Source organism: Notamacropus eugenii, chromosome 5, assembly GCF_028372415.1.
Source record: "Notamacropus eugenii isolate mMacEug1 chromosome 5, mMacEug1.pri_v2, whole genome shotgun sequence".
NCBI lineage: Eukaryota > Metazoa > Chordata > Mammalia > Diprotodontia > Macropodidae > Notamacropus > Notamacropus eugenii.
Window position 1 is genome coordinate 173,522,269 of NC_092876.1, and position 21,129 is coordinate 173,543,397.

The window sequence follows — 21,129 nt, forward strand, 5'->3', positions numbered from 1 at the left end:
TTCCCCTCCCCCCATTCTGCCCCCAGTGACTGGTGGAATTGCTCACATCTGTGCAAAGAAGCACATACCAAGCTTGCCCCTTAGGGTAACCTACCTGCCTGAATTATTTTAAGCTAATATTCCAGCCCTTTGTCTTGGCGAATGCCTCTTTTTGATTTATGCTCCCAAGGTCAACAATAATCTCTTTCTCGGTCCCTTCCCCCCTTCCCCTATTTCTCATTGACTCCTGATGGTCTCAGCTCTATCCACGATCCCATCATCTGTTCTGAAGCGAACTCTGAGTCACCGGAAGTTTTTATTCTTTGGAGTTTCTGGTATTCTGTGATTTGCAGCCATATAGCATCTAACATATTTATATAACACTTACTATGTGTCAGATACTATGCTAAACACTGTACAAGTATTAACAAACGTAAGAACGTTGATGTTGAAAAGCTGGATTTTTCTATCAGAAGCAGATCGTGGTCATTGAAAGTATCGTGCATTTTTCCCAGATGCAATCCAGTGTGCTTGCATCCTCCTGTTTCTAACAATTCTGACAATTTCCTATTTCTAACAAACTCGTATCTAACAAAACAATACTGTTAGGTAATGCAAGTATTATTATCCTCATTTTACAGACAAGAAAACAAACTCAGAGAGGTGAAGGGCTTGTCCAGCGTCACAGGATTGACCAGAAAAAGTAATAACTGGAATTTGAATACAAGATTTGACTCCAAGTTTAGCACTCCTTCCATCACCAGGCCTGAGGTATGTGGCAAGTCCATATCCTTTTCTGAGCTACTGGTCCTGGAGGCACTTATGAATTTTCATTGATGTGAGATAGGCAGGTCTGCCTGCTGAGCATTGGCTGACAATGGGGCATGGAAACCAAGATAAATTCTGCCTAAACCCATTCATCCTGGAATTCCCCACTTTAGTTAGATAGAAAATAGTCCAGGAACAGAGGCCTCCATATAACAAACCATCACAGTTATTTGCCTCCTTTAGACAACTTCTCCAAAGACCGAATTGTTTTCCCTCTCTTCCTTTGGGACCTCAGGAGCAGGATGAGGGAAAGGGGCATTGGGGGGGGGGGGGGGGGGTGCCTGGTTTGCATTTCAGTTGGAAACTCTAATTGATTCAGACCTGAACCTCCTCACTTATTACCAGGAGAGCCACTGAGTTCCTTTCATGTTTCAGGAGACAGAGGCCTCTCCTTCTCCAGGAAGAACATTGGCTTTAACTCATTCCTGCCTCACAGTGGTATTTTTGTGGAGGAGGATAAAGATGGTAGTATCTGAGATATAGTAAGTCTCCTTTCCAGATCTTGGGAAGAGAAGATGAGCAGGTGGGTTACTCCACATTCACTGTGTTTCTCAATTTCCATTCATGTGCCTAACTACTGGGGTTTTTTTCTGTCAATATTCCTGGTCCTCCACTAAAGCATTGTTGGTTAAGTTGTGAACTGATCTAACCATTCTGGAGAGCAATTTGGAACTATACCCAAAGGGCTGTCAAGCTGTACCTACTCTTTGATCTAGCAATACCAATACTGGGTCTGTATCCCAAGAACTTAAAAAAAAAGAGGAAAACCTATCTATACAAAAATATTTATAGCTAGTGGTGGCTAAGAATTGGAAACTGAAGGGATGCCCATCAATTGGGGAATGGCTGAACAAATTGTGGTATGTGATTGTAATGGATATTATTGTGCTTTAAGAAATGATGAACAGGATGATTTTAGAAAAACCTGGAAAGAGTTACATGAACCAATGCAGAGTGAAGTGAACAAAAGCAAAACATTGTTCGCAGTCACAGCAATGTTGGACAATGAACAAATGAAAATGACTTAACTGTACTCAGCAATGTAGTGGTCCAAGACAATCCCAAAGGATTCGTGATGAAAAATGCTATCGTCCTCCAAAAAAAGAACTGGTGATGTCTGAATACAGACCAAAGCATGCTGTTTTTCACTTTTTCTTTTTTGAGTTTTCTTCCACAAAGTGACTAATATGGAAATGTTTTATATGATTGCTCAGGTATAACCTATATCAGATTGCTTACTGTTTCAGGGAGAGGGGCAGGAAGGAAAGGAGGAATAAAATTTGGAACTCAAAATTATTTTTAAAAACCCTAAAAATTGTTTTTATATGTAATTGGGGAAAAATAAAATATTATTAAAAATGTATATTCCTGGTCCTGCCATCAAATGTCTGCTTCCCAGTAGCTAGGCATGGTTTAGAGGACAGAGGATTGAAAATTAGGAGCCTCTTGTTGGGACTGCAAGGTTTTACCTGGTTCAATAAATTATTTAATGATTGCATGATTTAGATGGCTTATGGAAATGTTCAACTTGTAATGGGCCAGGGTTGGGGAGAGGGAAGAGCTCCTGATCAAATTTAATGAGTCTTCCAATCAACCTGATGAAATTACAGGGTATGGATCTTTGTCAAAGGGTATCTGTCTCTGGGGAACACAAGGGATTCCTGATTGGTGTCTGGTAGAGAATTGGGGCTTAGAATGGGAACTCATAAGGACAGATTTATCAAAATAACCACCTTTCACCCTGGTCTTTAAAAAGGAGCACAGCAAAAGGCTTTTTCCTCCTTCCTTCTCTTATATTTTCTTTCCCTTGGATTTCTAGATTAGGATATGGCTGGTAGTGAGGGTGAGTGGGGAGATGATGAGTAGTGAGAGGAGATTTCTCCCTCCTAACCACTTCTCCCCTTCCAGAGAACAGGAAATGGTGACTTGCAGAAGTTCATAGCAAGCAGCTTATATTTTCTCAAATAAGCCTGTGAGGGCATTTATTAGAGCACTGGTTCCTGATAGTCTTCTGAGGATATGAAGACTAAAATGAAAGGGAAAAGAAGTTGTGCCTAAGCTGAGCCATGTAGGGATTCTGAGAGGTAGAGCTCAGGAATAAGGGATCCCAGGCTAGGGCAAAGGCAAGGATGTGGGAAATGGAAGTTAGGAATCAGGTACAGCAAGTACACCAATTTGTCCAGAATGAAAATGAAGGGGAATGATGGTCAATAAGCCTGGAAAGATAGTCTAGAGCCTTAAATACCAAACAAACAGGTTTGTATTTTAACCTATAGACAAAAGAATCACAGGCGAGTGACACAGACAGACAGAGCTGTGCTTTAGGAAGATTAATTTTACAACTATGTTGAAGCTGCTAAGGAAGTTGAAGAGAGATTGGAAAGGGGAGAGATTTGAAGGTAAGTTGCATAGTAAAGACAAGAGGTGATCATGGCCCTGTGAGCAGAGAGGAAGGGTTGGATGCAAGAGCTCTTATGGAAGGAGAATGGACAACCCTTGTCAACTGAGGTGGGGAGAAGTATGGTGATGGGAGAAAGGGAGAGTGAAAAGTCAAGGATGAATATTCTTTAGGGTGATTGAGTTCAGACCCTTTCCTGGGGGCAGCTTTGGATGTGGATGTAGTTGTGAGTGAAGAATATGAGGATTCTGTGATCTCAGGTAGGCATAGCAGAAAGTACCACTGAGGAAAATGTTGATCTGGGAGCCTGGGAAAGGCTTTCTAATTTTTTTCAAGTCAGGATGTGGTTGGGGCAGGGGAATGAAGGGCGAGCTGCTGTTGCTGCCAAGATCCTGGAAAGCCCAGAAGGATTCTAGACCTGGGAGGATATTTGTGGTCCCAGTTAAGTTCCCCCTTTCCCACTTTGTCCTCAGTATCCTCCTCCCATCCCCAGTTCATCACGGATTCCCCTCATGGGGATCAGGAAAACTTGCATCTCTATAGGACAGTAATATCTTGAAGGCCTGAATGAGTAAAAAAAGTATATTAAGTATTTACTGTGAGCCAGGTACTGTGCTAAGCACTGGGGATACAAATATAAACAAGCAAGATGGTCCCTGCCCCCATAGAGCTTATATTCTAAGGCCAAATAACACATATGGGTAGGGGTAGGCCCATAAATTTTTTTCCCCACTTAATGGTATTTTGTTTTTCCAATTACATGTAAAAATAGTTTTCAACATTCACTTTTATAAAATTCTGAGTTTCAATTTTTATCTCCCTTCTTCTCTTCCCTCCCCAAGACATCAAGCAATCTGATGTAGGCTACCAGTAAATGTTTAATAACTGTCTCTCCAGGAAAAAGAAATGTAAGCACAAAACGCATTTAAGTTTACTCTGCATTATTATTGATTTTCAGAGTCTAGACAATCAACAAAGCAAGAAATCAAGCTCATTTTGCAGTGATTTTCCAGGTGTAAAGTGAACAATGGGCTCTGGCTGGTGTGAGCTGGGCTCTAGCACACTGCTGTGTGCGAAGGCCTGGTAGCAGGTAAGCAATGTTTTGGATAGGGAAGTCAGAAGAAATGGATAGGAGTCATTGAGCAATGGACTGACATGCCCTTTCCAGGAATGGTATTGTTGATTTAATTACTGTTCCAGCTAGAGCTGGAAAGTGGAGGGTGGCAGGTAGGGGAGGAAGGAGAGGCATCTCAGCCTGCACAGAGATGGCTGGGAAGTGGCCAAGATTTTGATCTATAAGCATGAAATCCTAACCTCTTCACAGAGAAGTGGCCAAGAGTGTAATTTTTCCAGTCCCTGAGCCCCAAAGGAGAAGCTGGCCATCAGAAGTGTGACAGAATTTGACCTAGTTGGGATTCAGGGTGTAGCCTTCCAACTGACCCAGAACCGGACCCAAACTTGCTCTCTTAGAGAAACAAAGCCATGAGAAACATGGGTGACTCCGGATAGCCCACCTAGTAATAAAGGGTCAATATGACCCAGAGGAGGGTTTCAGTACCACTAGACCCCAGCACACAGAATGTTAGCAGGAATCCATAGTTCAGCTCTCTTGCATCTGGGCCTACTCTAATGACAGAAGGACTGTAATGGCAAGCAAAATAGGACTTTTTGCTGTTTTTCTGGACTGAGTTTTAGCCAATGAAGTGCCTTTGATTGAGTCTTGCCTTTGATTGAATCAGTTGAGAGTCTTTGATTAGAAATGGTATATATATTTTGTAGAGAGAGAAGCAGAGCTGAGAGAGAAGCAAGTGTGAGTGGGCTAGGGAAACTTGCTTGTGGGGAGACCTAACAGAAAGAATGTTTGCGATGTTGGTGCTCTGTCTGTTGATTTCTCAGACAGAAGCCCTGTCTGTTGGTCTTTATGAGTGAATTGAGATGATGGTGCTAGTAATGCGTATAAATATTGTTATAGCCCTGTTAAGCTTTGTTTTCTTAGAAACAGAAACTGTGGGCAGGAACCCCTGGAGCCTGCTGTCAGGCAGAAGCAGGAAGAGCTTGGAGTGGAACAGTCCCTGTGAGTTGAAGCAAGGAGAAGGAGCAGAGAGTTGCCTGTGTGTGAACCCAGGCAAGAGCTGGGAGTGCTTGGCCCACAGAAGAGGAGCCATGGGGTTTGAAAGTCAGCCTCGAGTCAAGATGAGAGAGGACTTTACTTGGACCCTGTGTATTGATTAAACAGATTGTTCTTACAGTGACCTAGGGGTGGATGGTGTGGTATTGTCTGCTATCCCTTAAGGATACATTGTGCTAGGGAAGACCCTAGCCTGGGACCCCCTGACTTTGGGGATGCAATGACGTATGCTATGTGCCATATAACATACTGAGTGTTATGAGACACACACACACACACACACACACACATATATATTAGATGATATGCTTTGCTTAAGGATTTTGCTATGAATGTTATGTTTACTTTATTGAACAATGCTTAATTTATTGCTGAATAGAGAGTTCATTATACTATTTCATTTGATCATTAAAACCATTCACAGCAATAGTCCTTGTCTCAGTTCCTGGGGGACTATTCCACTCCAAACTCTTCCTGCTTCTACCTGATAGCAGGCTCCAGAGGCTCCTGGCCATAGCTTCTGTTTCTAGGAAAACAAAGCTTAACAAGGCTATAACAATATTTGTACATATTTTCAGAACTCAGCCAGGACATGCCTGGCACATGATGGGCATATTTTTGCTAAGAATATATTTTTGGCAACTAAGTGGCTCAGTGGTTAAAGCTCTGATCAAGAAGACCTGCATTCAAATCCAGCCTGAGACATTTAATAGCTCTTTATTGATGGCAAGTCATAAATGACGGGCAAGTCATTTAACCTCTTTTTGTCTTAATCCACTGGAGAAGGAAATGACTACTCGCTCCAATATCTTTGCCAAGAAAATCTGATAGATGGTATTGCCATACCGTGATCCACCAAGTTACAAAGAGTCAGACACAACTGAACAGCAGCAAATGTACCTATTGTTTTCACCAATAGGATGCAAACTCACCAAGGACCGAGACTGTTTCCCTTTTGCCTATGTCTTCTTAAAGCTACTACCACAGTGCCTAGCACGTTTTTTTTTAAACTGTGTGATTCAGAGACATTAATAGTCAGCAGGAACTGTCTTAAAACGTTGCTTTGCACACAGTAAGCACTTATCAACATCATTATTATCATTCATTCATTTGTTAAGCAATGTATTTTTTTATTAAAGTTGAAGGAAGAGGAGAGGGAAGAACAAATAATCACCCTGGTTAATTAGGTGGAAAGTGAAGGACAGGCCTTAAATTCTTCTAAGTGATAGAACCTGGCAACTGGAAATGGATGCTTGGTGGATATGAGGGAGGCCAGAGGCCTTGGAATGCAGTGGATATATAGATTTTTAACCTAGGAGATGCACTCTACAAGTTCAAAAATGATTCATTCCACTGGGGAGAGAGATGGATTGAAAGGTTCCTTTGGAGTAACATCGAAGTGACTTAGGGATGTCCTGAGAAGCTGAATCCATCTCTGAGAAAGACAGGGCATTCAAGTTTTAGTTTCCCTCTTCCCTCCAAGAATTTGGAGGGAAGAGGGCAAAGGGAAGTGATAGAGAAGGTGTCATAGAGAAGTGTAGGGGAGGAGTGTGTGTGTGTGCGTTTGTGTGTTGGGAGGGGGTAAGGCAGAGAATGACAAGGGGGGGAAATATCACTGAGGCCAAGAAGCCCCCTTGGCCACAGCGGGGTAGTCCTAGGGCCAGGCAGTCCAGGGCTGTAGTGTTCTCCTAGGGCAGGGTGAGGGGCTGGGGAGGGGGGGTAGGATATCAAAGTTGGAAGCGAGGGGGCATGTCAGCCTGGCTTTGTGAGCCTGGCTCCCATCAATGCATGAAAGCCTTGCTGTACAAACTGCATTCGATGCGCTTCCAACCTTCATTCCCAATTGGTCACGGCCTGGCCCCCAGCTGCATTCCTAGGCTGGAGGAGGGAGAGGGGACTGGCCTCTTTGTTCTCCCCAAATCAGGTCCCAGAACCATGACAGGCTGATCATATTACTCAGCCGAGGTCAACCTTGAAGAAATGACCTCCTTATCCTTGCTCCTCCCACCCCCTTTTTTCCCCCTCATCCCCACCCTATACCTCATAGAGACAGAGCCATCCACCCCCACTCTAACTTTTTCATACCTGCTGCATTCCCACTGAGAAAGCCCCAGAGGGGCACAAAGTCTCCTAGCCTAGAGTCATATAGCCTCATGTTGTAATAATATCCAGGAGCCCCACTGACTGATTGATTAAGGAGCAGACTCTACTTGCACCAAAAACTACGGGACAAACCCCTTGATTCCTGGTGCCCAGTCCCTCAACTTTAGGGTTGGTCCAGTTTTAAACCATCTTTTTTAAAAATTTCTACTTTTTGCTTAATTGGTAGACATTTATTTCCTCTGCCTCTCACCTCCTCTCCTCCCCCCTGAGAAAGAAACCTTTATAACAACTATGCACGGTCAAACAAAACAAATTGCCTCATTGGCCATGTCCAAAACTGCATTGTACCATCATTTAGGAAATGAGGCTGCTGTAGGCCTGAGCTGTTAATGGAACCTCCAGAGGCCAACCTGGCCTTACCCTAGAGGGCACTCCAGCCTCTGAATTAGCCTTAGAGTCACTTCACCCTTCAAAGGCACCTAGGCCTGGGGTCACCACTTAGGCAGAAGTCTTCCAGGCTTATGAGTAAGGTCAATCCCTTTACCTTCCTCACTAGAGCTGGCAGCAATCTGGGAACTCCCTTCTCTTTCTTCTGTGAATTTCAGATTTCAACCTTAGTAATGCCTTCTTAGTTATACATTGTTCTGCACTGTTTTTTATTGTAGAAGAATATGTGCTACCCTTAAATTCTCTACCAAAGTGTTAACTATTTAAACTATTGCTATGCCTGAGGCAAATTCCATTGTTTTTTTTGTCTTTTGAGGGTGGGGAGCAGGCAAGAAGGACAGTGTGAGTACAGCTGGTTTCCCATCCCCCAGAAGGTACAGTCCTTGATCTCAAAGGTGTGGTGACAGAAGATGGGCCCTGGGAAAAGAGTACCACGTTGACGAAACGATAGAAGGCAAGCTGAGGGTGGTGGGCACTGTGAGGAGGAAGCCTATCTTACCCCACTTCCTTGCTCCCCCACAATATTGGCAACCTGAGATAAAGCCCCATTTTCCCTATAGTCCTTATGGCTCTGTTTAATGGTGAGATTGGTAGCTAGCATGCTTTTGTAAACCCACCCATCCTTCCTCCATCCACCCTGCTTCAAACAGGGCTGGAAACATAGCAGGTATGGAACAAATGTCTGAATGACTAAGGCAATTGTGAAGTGGGCTTTCTTTGACATTTTTTCATGAATGAGTGTGCTAAGGGCTTGGAACTATCTGTCCATCATGCTTTGATGGTGGGTTATAGTCTCTTTTCCAAGTACTCTGGGTAAACGATAAAACTCAACAATTCTGGGTTTCGTGGCTCTCAGCAATCCCTGATGGTGGGAAGGAGATCCCCCATGAGGCAAGGCTGCATCCTTGTATACACAGTCAGGATTTCTCTTACGGACACTCCTTTCGATTTGGACTTCTCTTTCCACTTCATCATCTCCCAGGAATGAATTCAGTGGGTCTGGCTAGGCCTAGGGCAACAGACTTTCTTGCTGGAGACTAATGAAGAGAATTTTTAGTTAGTTGGTTAGTTAGAATGGAGAAGTGGAGGGGAGGTTACAGGCATGTGAAAGAGCTGGAACAGATGTATAGAACCATAACATGTGAGCACTACACAGGTCATCTAGTGCACCCCCTTCCTTTCACAGATGAGAAAACTGACACCTAGGGAAATGAAATGACTTGTCCAACGTCATACAACTAGTACACAGCAGAACTGGCATTCGAACTCAGATCCTTTGGTTCTAAATTCAGTGCCCTTGCTAAGTTCACCAAGTCCCTGAGTCAGTCTAGTTTTGGGGAAGTAGGAGGCAAGGATAGGGGCAACAAATGCCTAACAGATCTACTTTCAAGAAGATCAGACGTACCTCCTCTTGAATATCAGCCACTGAGATATCTTTTAGGTATCTATCTAGCAGGGTTCTAACTGCCTTCCCCCATCCCAAGCCCTGGGGACAGGACAGAGCAGAGCTGATTCTAATTCTTCCCCCCAAACTTCCTGGCCATCATGATCTTTCTCTTGGTGTGTTTTGTTCTACACATCTCTAATGCACTAATTTCTAAAAATTCAAAATATAATAAATATCAGCAAAAGCAAATAAATGCATATGCAAAATGAAACATGAATAAATTAAAATCTATTGTAACGTACATAATATTGAGGCATGTCGCAATGTAGATAGAGGGCTGGATTTGGAGTTTGGAACACCTGAGTTCAAAACCTGCCTCTGAAGCTGGATACCTGCGTGAAGTCAGTTACACCCTCTCTGCCTCAGTTTCCACATCTACAAAATGGGGATAATAGCACTGCCTACCTCCAATGGTACTTTTGATTAGTGAGAAACAAATGAGATAATGTGTGTAATGCGCTTAGAAAGCTTTGAAACACTGAGCCATTATTAACAAAGTAAATCAACAGGCAAACAAAAATTCATTTGCTCTCAGACTCCTTCAAAAAAAATTTTATTGCCAAAGAAAATTTAGTATGTTTAGCCTTGTTCTTTTTTTATGTAGTTGTAATTAGCTGATTGTGCTGCCTCTGTTTTGTCTCACTTTATATAAGTGTAACACTGGACCTTTTACAAAGAAACAGTAACTTCAAAAGGTATAATTATAAATATACAAATGTACGCCTCCACACACGGGAGGTATAATTCCCCTCCCCCTTGAATTACCTCAGGCTCTGGGAAAGGGAAGAGGATTAGGTTCATAGCTTAGTTCTTTTTCCATGCAGCACAGTCTTCTGTTCCACGTCCAGTATCCATTTGAAGCTTAATTCCCAGGCATCCTGGCTTCTCAGGGTTTCCATGCAGGACTGTCTGGCTATACCTTCACAACTTCAATCCTGGCTCAAAATTGTCATAGATTGAACTCCCCAGTCCCCACAAGACCAGCTGCAGCACCTGAAACTGATGACAAATGACACAAAAGAGAAATAAACACCACTCGACCCATTTCTTGGAGCTGGGGTAAAAGGGAGGAAAGCAGAGAAAGGTCAATTCTTCCCCTCTTCCCTGTTCAGTTCATGGCATCCATGCTAGATAGGAGCCTCCCAAAAGAGCACAGTAAAAAGATGGAGGAAAAGAGGTACTGCCCAAAAAAGAGTGAATGGCTCAGTCTTGCCAGTCTTAAAGCCACAAACTGCTAATCAAAGGAATCTACCATTACCCATTATGTAAGGGACACAGCAGGCTCTATGTCAGGCAGGCTCCATATCAAAAAAAACTGTGTATGCTCAAATACCCCCATGTCAAAACCAGGCATACCCAGAGAAACCAGTAATGTTTCATATTACCTTTCTTGACCTTCTGCTGGACTTTTCATAAAGTGTTTTGTATTATATACATCAGTATAGCATAATGCATAGAGAACTGGTCTTGCTAAGAAAACTTCAAGTCTTGCCTCTGGCATATATAGGCTGTGTGACCTTGAGCAAGTCCCTTAAGTCTTTAGCGTCCTAGGCAACTCTCTGAGACTAAAAGTTGCAGAGAGATGCTGACGTGCATTGGTAGAGGGTGTTTTCTCCCCGAGGAGTTCCCTCTATAAATGAAAACACAGACCCAGTCTCTATCCCATTTTGTGTTATACTTATCTTTCTTTGTGCTGTATTCCTCACTACGATAAGATCCATGGCATGAGGGGCTATATCTTACCTAAACTTTCTATCTTTTCCAGAACATAGCTCAGAGCTCTTCATACCATAGACATTTAATAAATTGGGTGCTTGGTTGAATGAATGAATATTACTCCTCACGCTTTCATTCCAACCCCAAGTTCCTCTTTCTTTCTTTTCTTACCAATTAGCTAATCAATATTTCTAGCTTTCTGAATCCTGCTCCTCCAAAACCTACTTCAGCACCTGCCATGTTTCCCCACTGTCAATCTGCCTGTCCAGTCCCTCCTGCTCATATGAACTCTTATTTGGTATTTTATGCTGATATCCTCTGTTTAGTGAGAACAGGATGTGTTCGTGTCTATCTCTGCACTATTTCCAATGTTACAGTCCCTGCTTGGAATGTGCATTTTACTCTGTACCTATTCAGATTCTACACATCCCTCAGGGCATGGTCCAAACCTTATATCCTCCATGAAATATACATTGCACTCTCCCCATTATGGAATTAGAGAGGCATGGTGCAAAGTACTTTGGATCAGTAGCTAGCAGACTTAGGTTCTGGTCTCAGTTCTTCCACTTTGTAGTTGAATGATTTGGGGCAGGCCATAAAAAGTTCGAAATGAAAGGGAGGGACTACCCAGGCGTTTCCTAGCTGCTGGTTCATTGTTGTATACCTTCCTCTTTGCGTTATTCTCTCTCTCTCTCTCTCTCTCTCTCTCTCTCTCTCTCTCTCTCTCTCTCTCTCTCTCTCTCTCTCTCTCTCTCTCTCTCTCTCTCTCTCTCTCTCTCCTTCCCTTTCCCTCTTTCTCTCTTCTTTATCCCCCCCTCTTCTTCCTCCCCGCTTCAATCTCTTCTTATCTACTTGCTCCTTTCCCACTGTCTAAAAAAATGTTCAGTGTCCTGCTGTTTATAACAAACAAACAAACAAACAAACGAAAACCTTCTCACTAGACTTATCTCCCTGGAGCCATTACTCTTAATCTCAATTTGGAGTTAAAGTACCTGGGTTCAAATGTAGCTTCTGGATTACACGCTGTCTCAGGGAGGGAGTGGGAAGGGAGGGGAGAAGGAGGAGAAGGGAGGGAGAAAACTCTATGATATATAAAAGTGATTATAGAACACTAAAAAGAAATAAAATCATTTAAAAAACAAATGTAGCTTCTGTCATTTGCTGTGTGACCTTGGGTAAGACATTTAAGCTCTCTGAGGTTCAGATTCCTCATCTTTAAATGGCAGGTAGGGGTGAGGTTGGACTAGATGATGTCTACGGTCTCATTCAGATCTAGAACTGTTCTATAGTGCTCATTTTCACAATCTAATTCACAGCCTAAAATCCTTTTGGAATACAGCTGTGACTGTACTGTATAACTGCTAAGGTCTCTATCAACTCTAAGTTCTGTGATTCTGTGAATTGAATGAGTAGGTAGGACTATGTCTCTAGTCACTTGATTCCTGACCAGAGCTGATTCTCCCATATCACTCTTGTATTTTTATATCATTTCATTTCATTTTAATAAACATTGTGCATTTCAACGTATATACCATTGCATTTCAATAACATAGCGTACTTATGGTACTCTGCTAGATATCAGGTATAGAAAGACAAAATGAAATTTACCTTGTCTTCAAGGAGCTTGCATTTGAATGGGCAGTGTGTGTGTGTGTGTGTGTGTGTGTGTGTGTGTGTGTGTGTGTGTGTGTGTGTGTGTGTGTGTGTTTAGGGAATGGAAATGCAGGAGATGGAATGTTCAATTCGGGGCATAGCTAGGGGTTCAATCTGGTTGGATTATAGACTGTATGAAGGGGGAGAGGGAAGGGTAATATGAAACATTACTCAATTTTAAGTCCTTTATTTCTATATTTATTGCATTTATCCAATATATATGTATTGAGAGACCAGATGTATGAGCCAACCTTCCAAATGCTACCGTCATTTGGACAATAGACATTTTTTCTGGCATTTGAGTTTTGTTTGTTTGTTTTAGAGATTCTGGATCTCAATAAGAAGACTGCAGTTTTCCATGACTTGATGTAATCTGCATGTCAGCCACAAATAGGAGCATCTAAAGGACATTGCTAACAACTAGGAATCCCTCTTCTGCTTGAATTCCACACCACACACCTTTAATGATTCTGGCAAATACCCTTGGTATTTGTTTTATGCCTCACTTGATTATGATAATCAAAGGATTATAATAATAATGGTAGCTAGCATTTATATAACATTTTTAGGTTTTTAAAGTTCTTTTCAAAAATTATTTCATTTTACCCTGACAATAACTCTGTGAAGTAGGTGCTACTATAATCATCTCCATTTTACACATGAGGCAACTGAGACAAAGACCCTGTGCCCAGCGCCACATAGCTAGTAAGTATCTGAGGTCATATTTGAACTCAGGTGTTCCTGCTTTCAGGTTCAGCGCTCCATCTACTGTGCCTATTATTATAGTATATTTTAATATAGCATGTTCTATATTATTATATTAATATGGTTGGAGGGAGCCTAAGTATTGTAAGATAGTTTTAATCTATTAAGCAATGCTTTATGATTTTAACATACATATGAGGGATAACTTGTCAAGAAAACTGCTAGTCCATTTCTATTCTTGTTCCTTTATCCATTTGCCACTTTTTTTGGACCAACAGCTTGTTTAAAAGGTCAGGTTGGAGCTGCTTTGATTACATAATAAACACAACAAATTTCACAATTTGATTACAGTGTCTTCTCATTTTTATTCTTTCTCCTAATTGATGTTGATTTGATATTTACTCTAACAAATTGATAGCCTGTCTGTACTTAGCTGTTTCAAAAACGACTACCACATCTTGTTTTTAAAGATATAGTAAATTTCTTTTTTTTTTTTTTGTTATATTATGTGGAATTCATCCTGTCCAGCTTCTTTCAATTCTTTTCTTGATAAAATTATTCGTAATATATAGACACAAGATTTCGGTGTCACCTACAAACCTTTGTCTTGTCACATCTTAATTCTGAGTCATCTTTGCCTATACATATGTATAAAACTACCTTATTTTTATTATTTTATTTATTTTAATGATTAATTAATTAGTAATTATTATATTTATTATGTATATAACTACTTTTCGTATATATATATATAACTACTTTTACACTGAAGCTCTCTACTATGACATATATTGACTTAATATAGCAGGTTTTCTAATAATAGTTAGCATTTGCATAGCTTTACATATGTGAACTTTGTAGAATTTTTCTACCTCTTCCTCCTCTGCAACAGATTTTGGTACAGAAATTGAAATAATTTTCAAGAGGATCTTTTTGCTTATATTCATCTTTTTTTTTTTGTTTTTTTGGTTTTTGGTTTTTGGTTTTTTTTTTTATTCTTTTTTAATGTTTAACAATCACTGCCATACAATTGAGATTTTATCCCCCCCACACCTACCCCCCACTACCCCCCTCCCTCCCCATGACTGCATACAATTCTGTATAGATTCTACATATACTTTCCTATTGAGTATATTTTCATTATAGTCATGCTATGTAGTCAGACTAAAATAAATGAAAGAAATCGTATAACAAATCAGAACATGATACACAAACACATACACATACACAAACATGATCTGCTACATTTTGTGAGTGACTTCCATATTTCTTTCTCTGAGTGTGGAAGACATTTTGTCTTGAGAACCACCTTTGGGATTTTTTTTTTTATTTTATAAAAAGTTTTTGCGTTATTACAAAATTCCAAGTCTACCAGAAAAAACTCTCACACACTGTGGTCATTGCTGTGCACAAAGTTCTCCTGGTTCTGCTCCTTTCACTCAGCATCAGGTCATATAAGTCTTTCCAGGCCTCTCTGAAGTCTTCTTGTTCATCATTTCTTATGGCACAATAGTACTCCATTACATTCATATACCATAATTTATTCAGCCATTCCCCAATTGATGGACATCCCCTTGACTTCCAGTTTTTGGCAACTACATAGAGTGCTGCTATAAATATTTTTGTACATGTGGGACCCTTTCCCATTTTTATGATCTCTTGGGGATATAGTCCTAGTAGGGATATTGCTGGGTCAAAGGGTATGCACATTTTTGTAGCCCTTTGGGCATAGTTCCAAATTGCTCTCCAGAATGGTTGGATGTGCTCGCAGCTCTACCAACAATGAATTAGTGTTCCAACTCTCCCACATCCTCTCCAGCATTTATCATTTTCTTGTTCTGTCATGTTTGCCAATCTTATAGGTGTGATGTGGTACCTCAGAGTTGTTTTGATTTGCATCTCTCTAATCAATAGTGATTTAGAGCATTTTTTCATATGATTTTAGATATCTTTAATTTCTTCCTCTGAAAATTGCCTGTTCATATCCTTTGACCATTTATCAATTGGGTGCTTATATTCATCTTAAAGATTATAACGCAAGATGACCAAGTAGCTTATGAAACTTTACAGCCAGACTGGAGGTTCTGTGGTTCTGTGGAACAACTCAGACATGATGTAAGATAATTGAGGAAGAAGATGGGTTGGACAGAGGTAGACTAGAGACAACCTCCCATAAAAACTAGGATTCAGGAAAAAACTTGAAGAGGGTTTGATAGACAACTTGGATAACTTAGAAAGAACCTGTTTTGCCTGATCTTAAAGGGAAGATACCTAATCTTGACAGGAGGAAGGGTCCTTGGGCTTGGGGGGAAAGAAGGGGAAGACAGACCCCCTCACCTCTCCAGGAACTGCCTGTTTACATTCCCTCTATATTCATTGCCTTTTCAAGCCATCTGGCTCAGCTCCCTTACACACTGTTATTGTCAACACCCTCCTTGTTGCCTGGGTACCCTGGGGAAGGGCACTGCTGCCAGCCACAACTACCCTGGGAGGATGAAAGTTTTAGCTCTGTATTCTTTCTCACTCCATGGACTTAGATAAAACCTGGGGGCCCTGAAGGATGCAATTTCATCTGGAGATAATGTAATTTGAAGGACTCAAATAAAATGGGAGCAGCAGCACCCTTCAGATAGGAAAACCTCCAACAACCTCCTCTTTTGTCTTCCCCATATTTGATAAACAGGGAAACCAAGGCCCAAAACAGGGAAACAATTCACTCCTGGTCACAAAGCAGAGTCAAAATTAGAAGTCCACATGTTTTTATGCTAATTTGCTTGCCAAGGCCAAACTGGCTTGTCAAATTGGGCTCTCCACATTGAAACAGTAAGCAATTGACTTTAAAGTGGCTTGCAGGCATGCTGGAGTGAGTCTTTCTAATACCCCCTTACATTCCCTATGCAGCAAAACTCACTCCCCCAGTTCCTCAGCTCCTCTGCCCACTCTAAGATGTGCTCATTCAGAGAAGGTGACCAGGTGGATAGAAGTGGGAGCTGGAGAGGAAGAATGCTCTTCAAGGAAAACCGGTACGGGGAGGGATAAGATAGAGGTTCACAAAATCAGAGGCAGATATAGAACCTGAGCAGAGACAGAGGAAGAGATCAAAACAAAGAGACGGAGACACATTGAGTCAGAGACAGAGTTTTGAGTTTGAGGCAGAGAGACCATGAGTCTGGGAGAGCCAAGGAGACATCACAAGCATCAAATTGACACCACATGGCAGCTATGTTGGCTTGCAGGACCCAGAAACAAGACTGCATGCTGGGCTGGTTGCCATGGTAACAAACATGCAGGAAATATCCAAGATAACTAGAATACTGGCAATAACATATGTTTTGGATAAAACTTCCACCCCACCCCCTACCCTAAATGCATTTATTAGCTCTATTGAGGATAAACTTGGCATAAGTCACCTTCCTTGAAAGGCCTAGGAATCCAAGGTTGTAGGGTTAAAGGGCAACTACTTTAGAGAACTGGTAGGATCCTAACATAAGGGAAAATGACCTATGACCATCTCAGCCCATCATCACCTTACCTTCATTTTCTGCTTAGGAACTGGGGGAGAGACATACTGTGAACTCAATTCCTAGATTAAGGGAACTTCAGAATCCATTTGGATGAAAAAACCTAGGAAGACAGATAACATTAGATAACTGATACCCCATGTGAATGTGGGGATCTTGCAAAAATATTGACACCATCCACATAACAGATACCAGGGGCTTAGGTAAGAAATCCCAGTGGGAAGAGTGCACATCCCTATATACTTTATGCTTCAATAGGGTAAGGGGAAGGGGAATTAGGGGAAAGGAGGAGGAACTAATGGATGCACTGGGTACTTACAGGGCACAGATTCTAGACCTGATGAGAGAAAGACAGACAGAGAGAGAAAGATAGAGAGAAGCAGAGACAGACAGCCAGAGATAGAGAGAGAAAGGCATTTATTACGTACTAGGCACTTTGCTAAGTAAGTGATAGGGATATAAATATGAACAAGACAGCACCTACCCTAAAGGAGACAACACACAGAGGTGAAAGAAGTGAAGAAGACTGTCCACAAATAGTGTCATGACTAGACATGGCCAGAGAGTTCTATGGAGACCTGGATCTGGCCACAGATGGTCTATCAAAACACAGACTGGTTCCAGAGTTGGAGTCCAAAGGCCTGAGTGAAGATGGCATGGCCAGATATGTACGGGTGTGGGGGTATGGAAGGGTTTAAGAGAAGAGAGGCAAGAACTAGATGAGAGGGAGAGGCAATTTATCGCAGCATTTCATGTGCTCTGAACCATATAGGATGAGGAGAGAAGGGAGGAGAAGAGAAGAGCAGGAGGAAGAAACCAGGAAAGATCTTTCTCAGGCATAGGATAAGGAAAGAGGCTATCTAGAGGAAAGCCAGACTAAGGGAATGCAAGTTCATCAATTCTCCCTGCCCTCCAGAGATCTCAGGATCCCAAAGCTAAGTCAGAGACTGGACCCTGTTGTTTCAGTCCTTTCTCAGACTGCCTCCTTCCTCCCCCCCAGCTCTTTTCAATGCTCCCAGATACCTCTACATCGCCTCAGGCCACTGAGCTAAACAACCAAATCACTTTTCCTTCCATAGGTGGCTAAGACCCAGCCCTAACATCCTGATCTGATTATTCAATTTCCATTAAATAGAGAAGGGTTGGATGAAAAAGTTCATGCAGGGAAACTTTTTTGATTTTCTCAAATACAAAAATTTTCTGATATGAACTGGCTTTGCATCTTGGAAGCTTCTTGAAGCTCAAATGATCCATGGTGGAAACAAGTCTGGGAATCTTCTACTTAGACATAGTGACCTTGTTGGTTTAGGGTCTCCCCACCCCCAGAATCACACCATTAGGGCAATGAATGCTGTATTGCCAATGAGGCTGTATCATCTTCTACTCTCTGATGATTCAGGCCCTGCCATGTAAGACTGAGCTTAACCAGCCTGAAAAACCACTCTCTCAGTGACTTTTGGCCCTCCTTCCACCTCACTGGTCAGTCTATAAAGTAGGATGTGCAACTTCTACTGCCATAGCAATGTATTTGGGCATCTGCTAGATCTCTATAGCCAGACTGATTTCTTCGTTAACTGAGAAGAGAAGATTCTCCCACCCAGATCCTAAGCTGAGTTTAGCAAAAGCACATTCTTGGCCTCACAGCTTAAAGACCCAGAAAATAAAGTTCTTAACCACCAAAATCCTTGGCACTGCCAAATGGTAGACATAAAAAATTAACATGATTCTGCCGGTGGAAATGATGATAAAGAGATACGAACATCAGTTTTGCTGCTGTACCCTAAGCTGCCAGGGAACTTTTCTATCTGACTTGCAGCTAAAACCTTCCACAGGTGTGGTCTCCCTATTAAAATATGAGCTCTGCTGGGATTGTCTTACCTTTCTATTTATCTCCTCAGCACTCAGCACAGTGCTTTGTAAATAGTAAGAGCTTAATAAATGCTTTATTATTCATTCTCTCATTCATTAAGTCAAAAGGGAATAGTGGATAAGGAGAGGATAGAGAGCATGGACATATTATAAAGCTTTAATCTAAATCCTATGCCCTATGGTAGCCAGGCAAAAGAAGGCAAAACCTTATGTCTCAGCTAGTCAATCACTCAGTAAACATCTATTAAGTACCTACTGTGTGCCATGCACTATGCTAAACATTCCTCCAAGGTTGAGACTGGGCTTAGAATTGAATCCTGCTTCCCAGTCTACTCTCAGGCTTCAAGCTAAATTCAGGAAAAATTGGGAAGGAGAAATCCAATAGCAATTTCTAGACTTCATGCCAGTGATTGCATGGTACGGAGGGGTCATAGCCCTTGACCAGCTGAAGTCAGGGGCAGGGGACCAGAGACCCGATCTCTGATTCCCAGAAAGGACTCCACCCAGGGCCTCTGGTTCCCAGAGAGGTTAGCAGGAGGCTGCAGGGAGGTTTCTGGGAAGGAACACTGCCTCCTCACTTGGCTGCCTCTTCCATATCTGGTTTCAGTCTTTTCTCTTTGCATTTTCCACGCTGATTTCTCTTTGGCCCTGGGGTGGTTTTTCCAGCTCTTCCTCTGGATTTCTGTGCGACTAGTGGGACAGACATTCCTGGCGGCAGCAGACTAGGGTATAGGGATTGGTGAGAAAGAATTAACTTCCCTGAACCTCCTTCTTATCAGTGATAGGAAAAGTCCTAGGGGAAGGGGGATACTAGACAAGGCAGAACCTGAACAGAGACTGGATACCAAGTTAGAAATAGAACTCTGATGGATCCTGTAGAACTCTTAGTTGAAAGGTGGGGACTATGGATGCAGAATATGGTCTACAGACTCTACACTATCAGACATGGTGACTAAGGTGACTTGCTTAATATTTTTTTGTGTTACAAGGAAGAGTTCATTGTCAGAGTGGAAGGGTGTGGTGGTGAAGGGAAATAGCAGCAGAAGAGCAAAACGAAACAATAAAACTTTTTTAAAAAAGAATCTTCAGCAATGAATAATAAAAATAAATCTTAAATAAATACTGAGTTGGACCCCTTCACCGATCCCTTTGAGCAACATCACTTACTTTATTCCACAATGCCCCTGATACTCCAACTCTGTGTGTGAAAAAAAGAAAAAGCAAATAGTTGGAAAGTCAGAAGTTGGGATTAATCTCCAATTAATCTCCAAAGTGAGCTGGTTCCCTGGGATACTGGATCCTGGAGCAGACTTAAGAACCAAGGGCTCATTTAGGTGAGACTCATTTGGTAGTATTTATGCTTCAGTATTCAGACCTATAACTTATCAGTACAGGGAATTGATGCAGTGGAAGCTTCTCTACCAGGGAAGGTTAGGAACTCCTTGGTGACCTGTAACACTATTGAGTTTCCTTCAAGTCCGGGTAAGTTACATACTTTCCTGCCATGATATAGCCAATGCGTTTTGAAGGCAGAACTTCAACAGAGGTTGACCTCCCTATCCACCATACCATTATGGCTTCTTATAGTAATGATAATTTTTCAAAAGCCACTGTCAAATTTTTTGGAAAGTCTGTATTCATTTTGTTTAGAAAATTCTCCTCTCATTGTTGTTCAGTTGTTTTCAGTCATGTCTGACTCTTCGTGACCCCGTTTGGGGTCTTCTTGGGGAACATGTTGGAGTGGTTTGCTATTACCTTCTCCGGCTCATTTTGCAGGTAGGGGAGCTGGGGCGGGCAGGGTTGGTTGACTTGCCCAACTGGTGGGTGTCTGGGGCTAGATTTGAGCTCGGTAGGATGGGTCTCTTGATTCTGGGCCTGGAGCTCTGTCCATTGTACCACCTGGCTACCCCTGTTGCCTCCTACCTCACCTCACCTCCTTCCTCCACTCCCAGTCATTCTGAATAGTATCAAATTCTGGCTCATTGTGTGGACTTGGGTAAATCATTTATCCACCTTAGGCCTCACTTTCCTTATCTGTAAAATGAATAGTTTGGACCAGGTGGTCAATAAAGTACCTTCAAGTTCTAAAAAAAAAAAAAAGAAAAAAAAAAGAAACAAGGGTTCACTTAAGAAATAAGGGTTCAATCTTCAATCTCCATTCCAAAGGCCAAGATACTGCCCCCTAGATGGGTCATTAAGGCCTGACTCTGGTCCTGGCATTGAAAGAGGATGCTCCTCTCTATTCTAACAAGGAGTTGCTCTCTCCCAAGGAACTGGAAAAGTCCTCTTGCCAGTTTGGTGGGTCCCAGAGACAGAATACCAGCCGTGCTGACTG

The 21,129-nt window shown here is 41.9% G+C and overlaps 2 long non-coding RNA genes across 2 annotated transcripts; one reads left to right on the forward strand and one right to left on the reverse strand.

Moving 5' to 3' along the window:
* Positions 1-620: 620 nt before the first annotated feature.
* On the forward strand, positions 621-4,390 carry LOC140509055 (uncharacterized). Its single transcript, XR_011968552.1, has 3 exons — positions 621-750; positions 1,183-1,330; positions 4,164-4,390. It is a non-coding gene; the product is annotated as an uncharacterized lncRNA (long non-coding RNA).
* Positions 4,391-9,867: 5,477 nt separating this feature from the next.
* LOC140505494 (uncharacterized) lies at positions 9,868-17,028 on the reverse strand. Its single transcript, XR_011967529.1, has 2 exons — positions 16,937-17,028; positions 9,868-10,329 (listed from the first exon to the last, which is right to left on the reverse strand). It is a non-coding gene; the product is annotated as an uncharacterized lncRNA (long non-coding RNA).
* Positions 17,029-21,129: the final 4,101 nt, after the last annotated feature.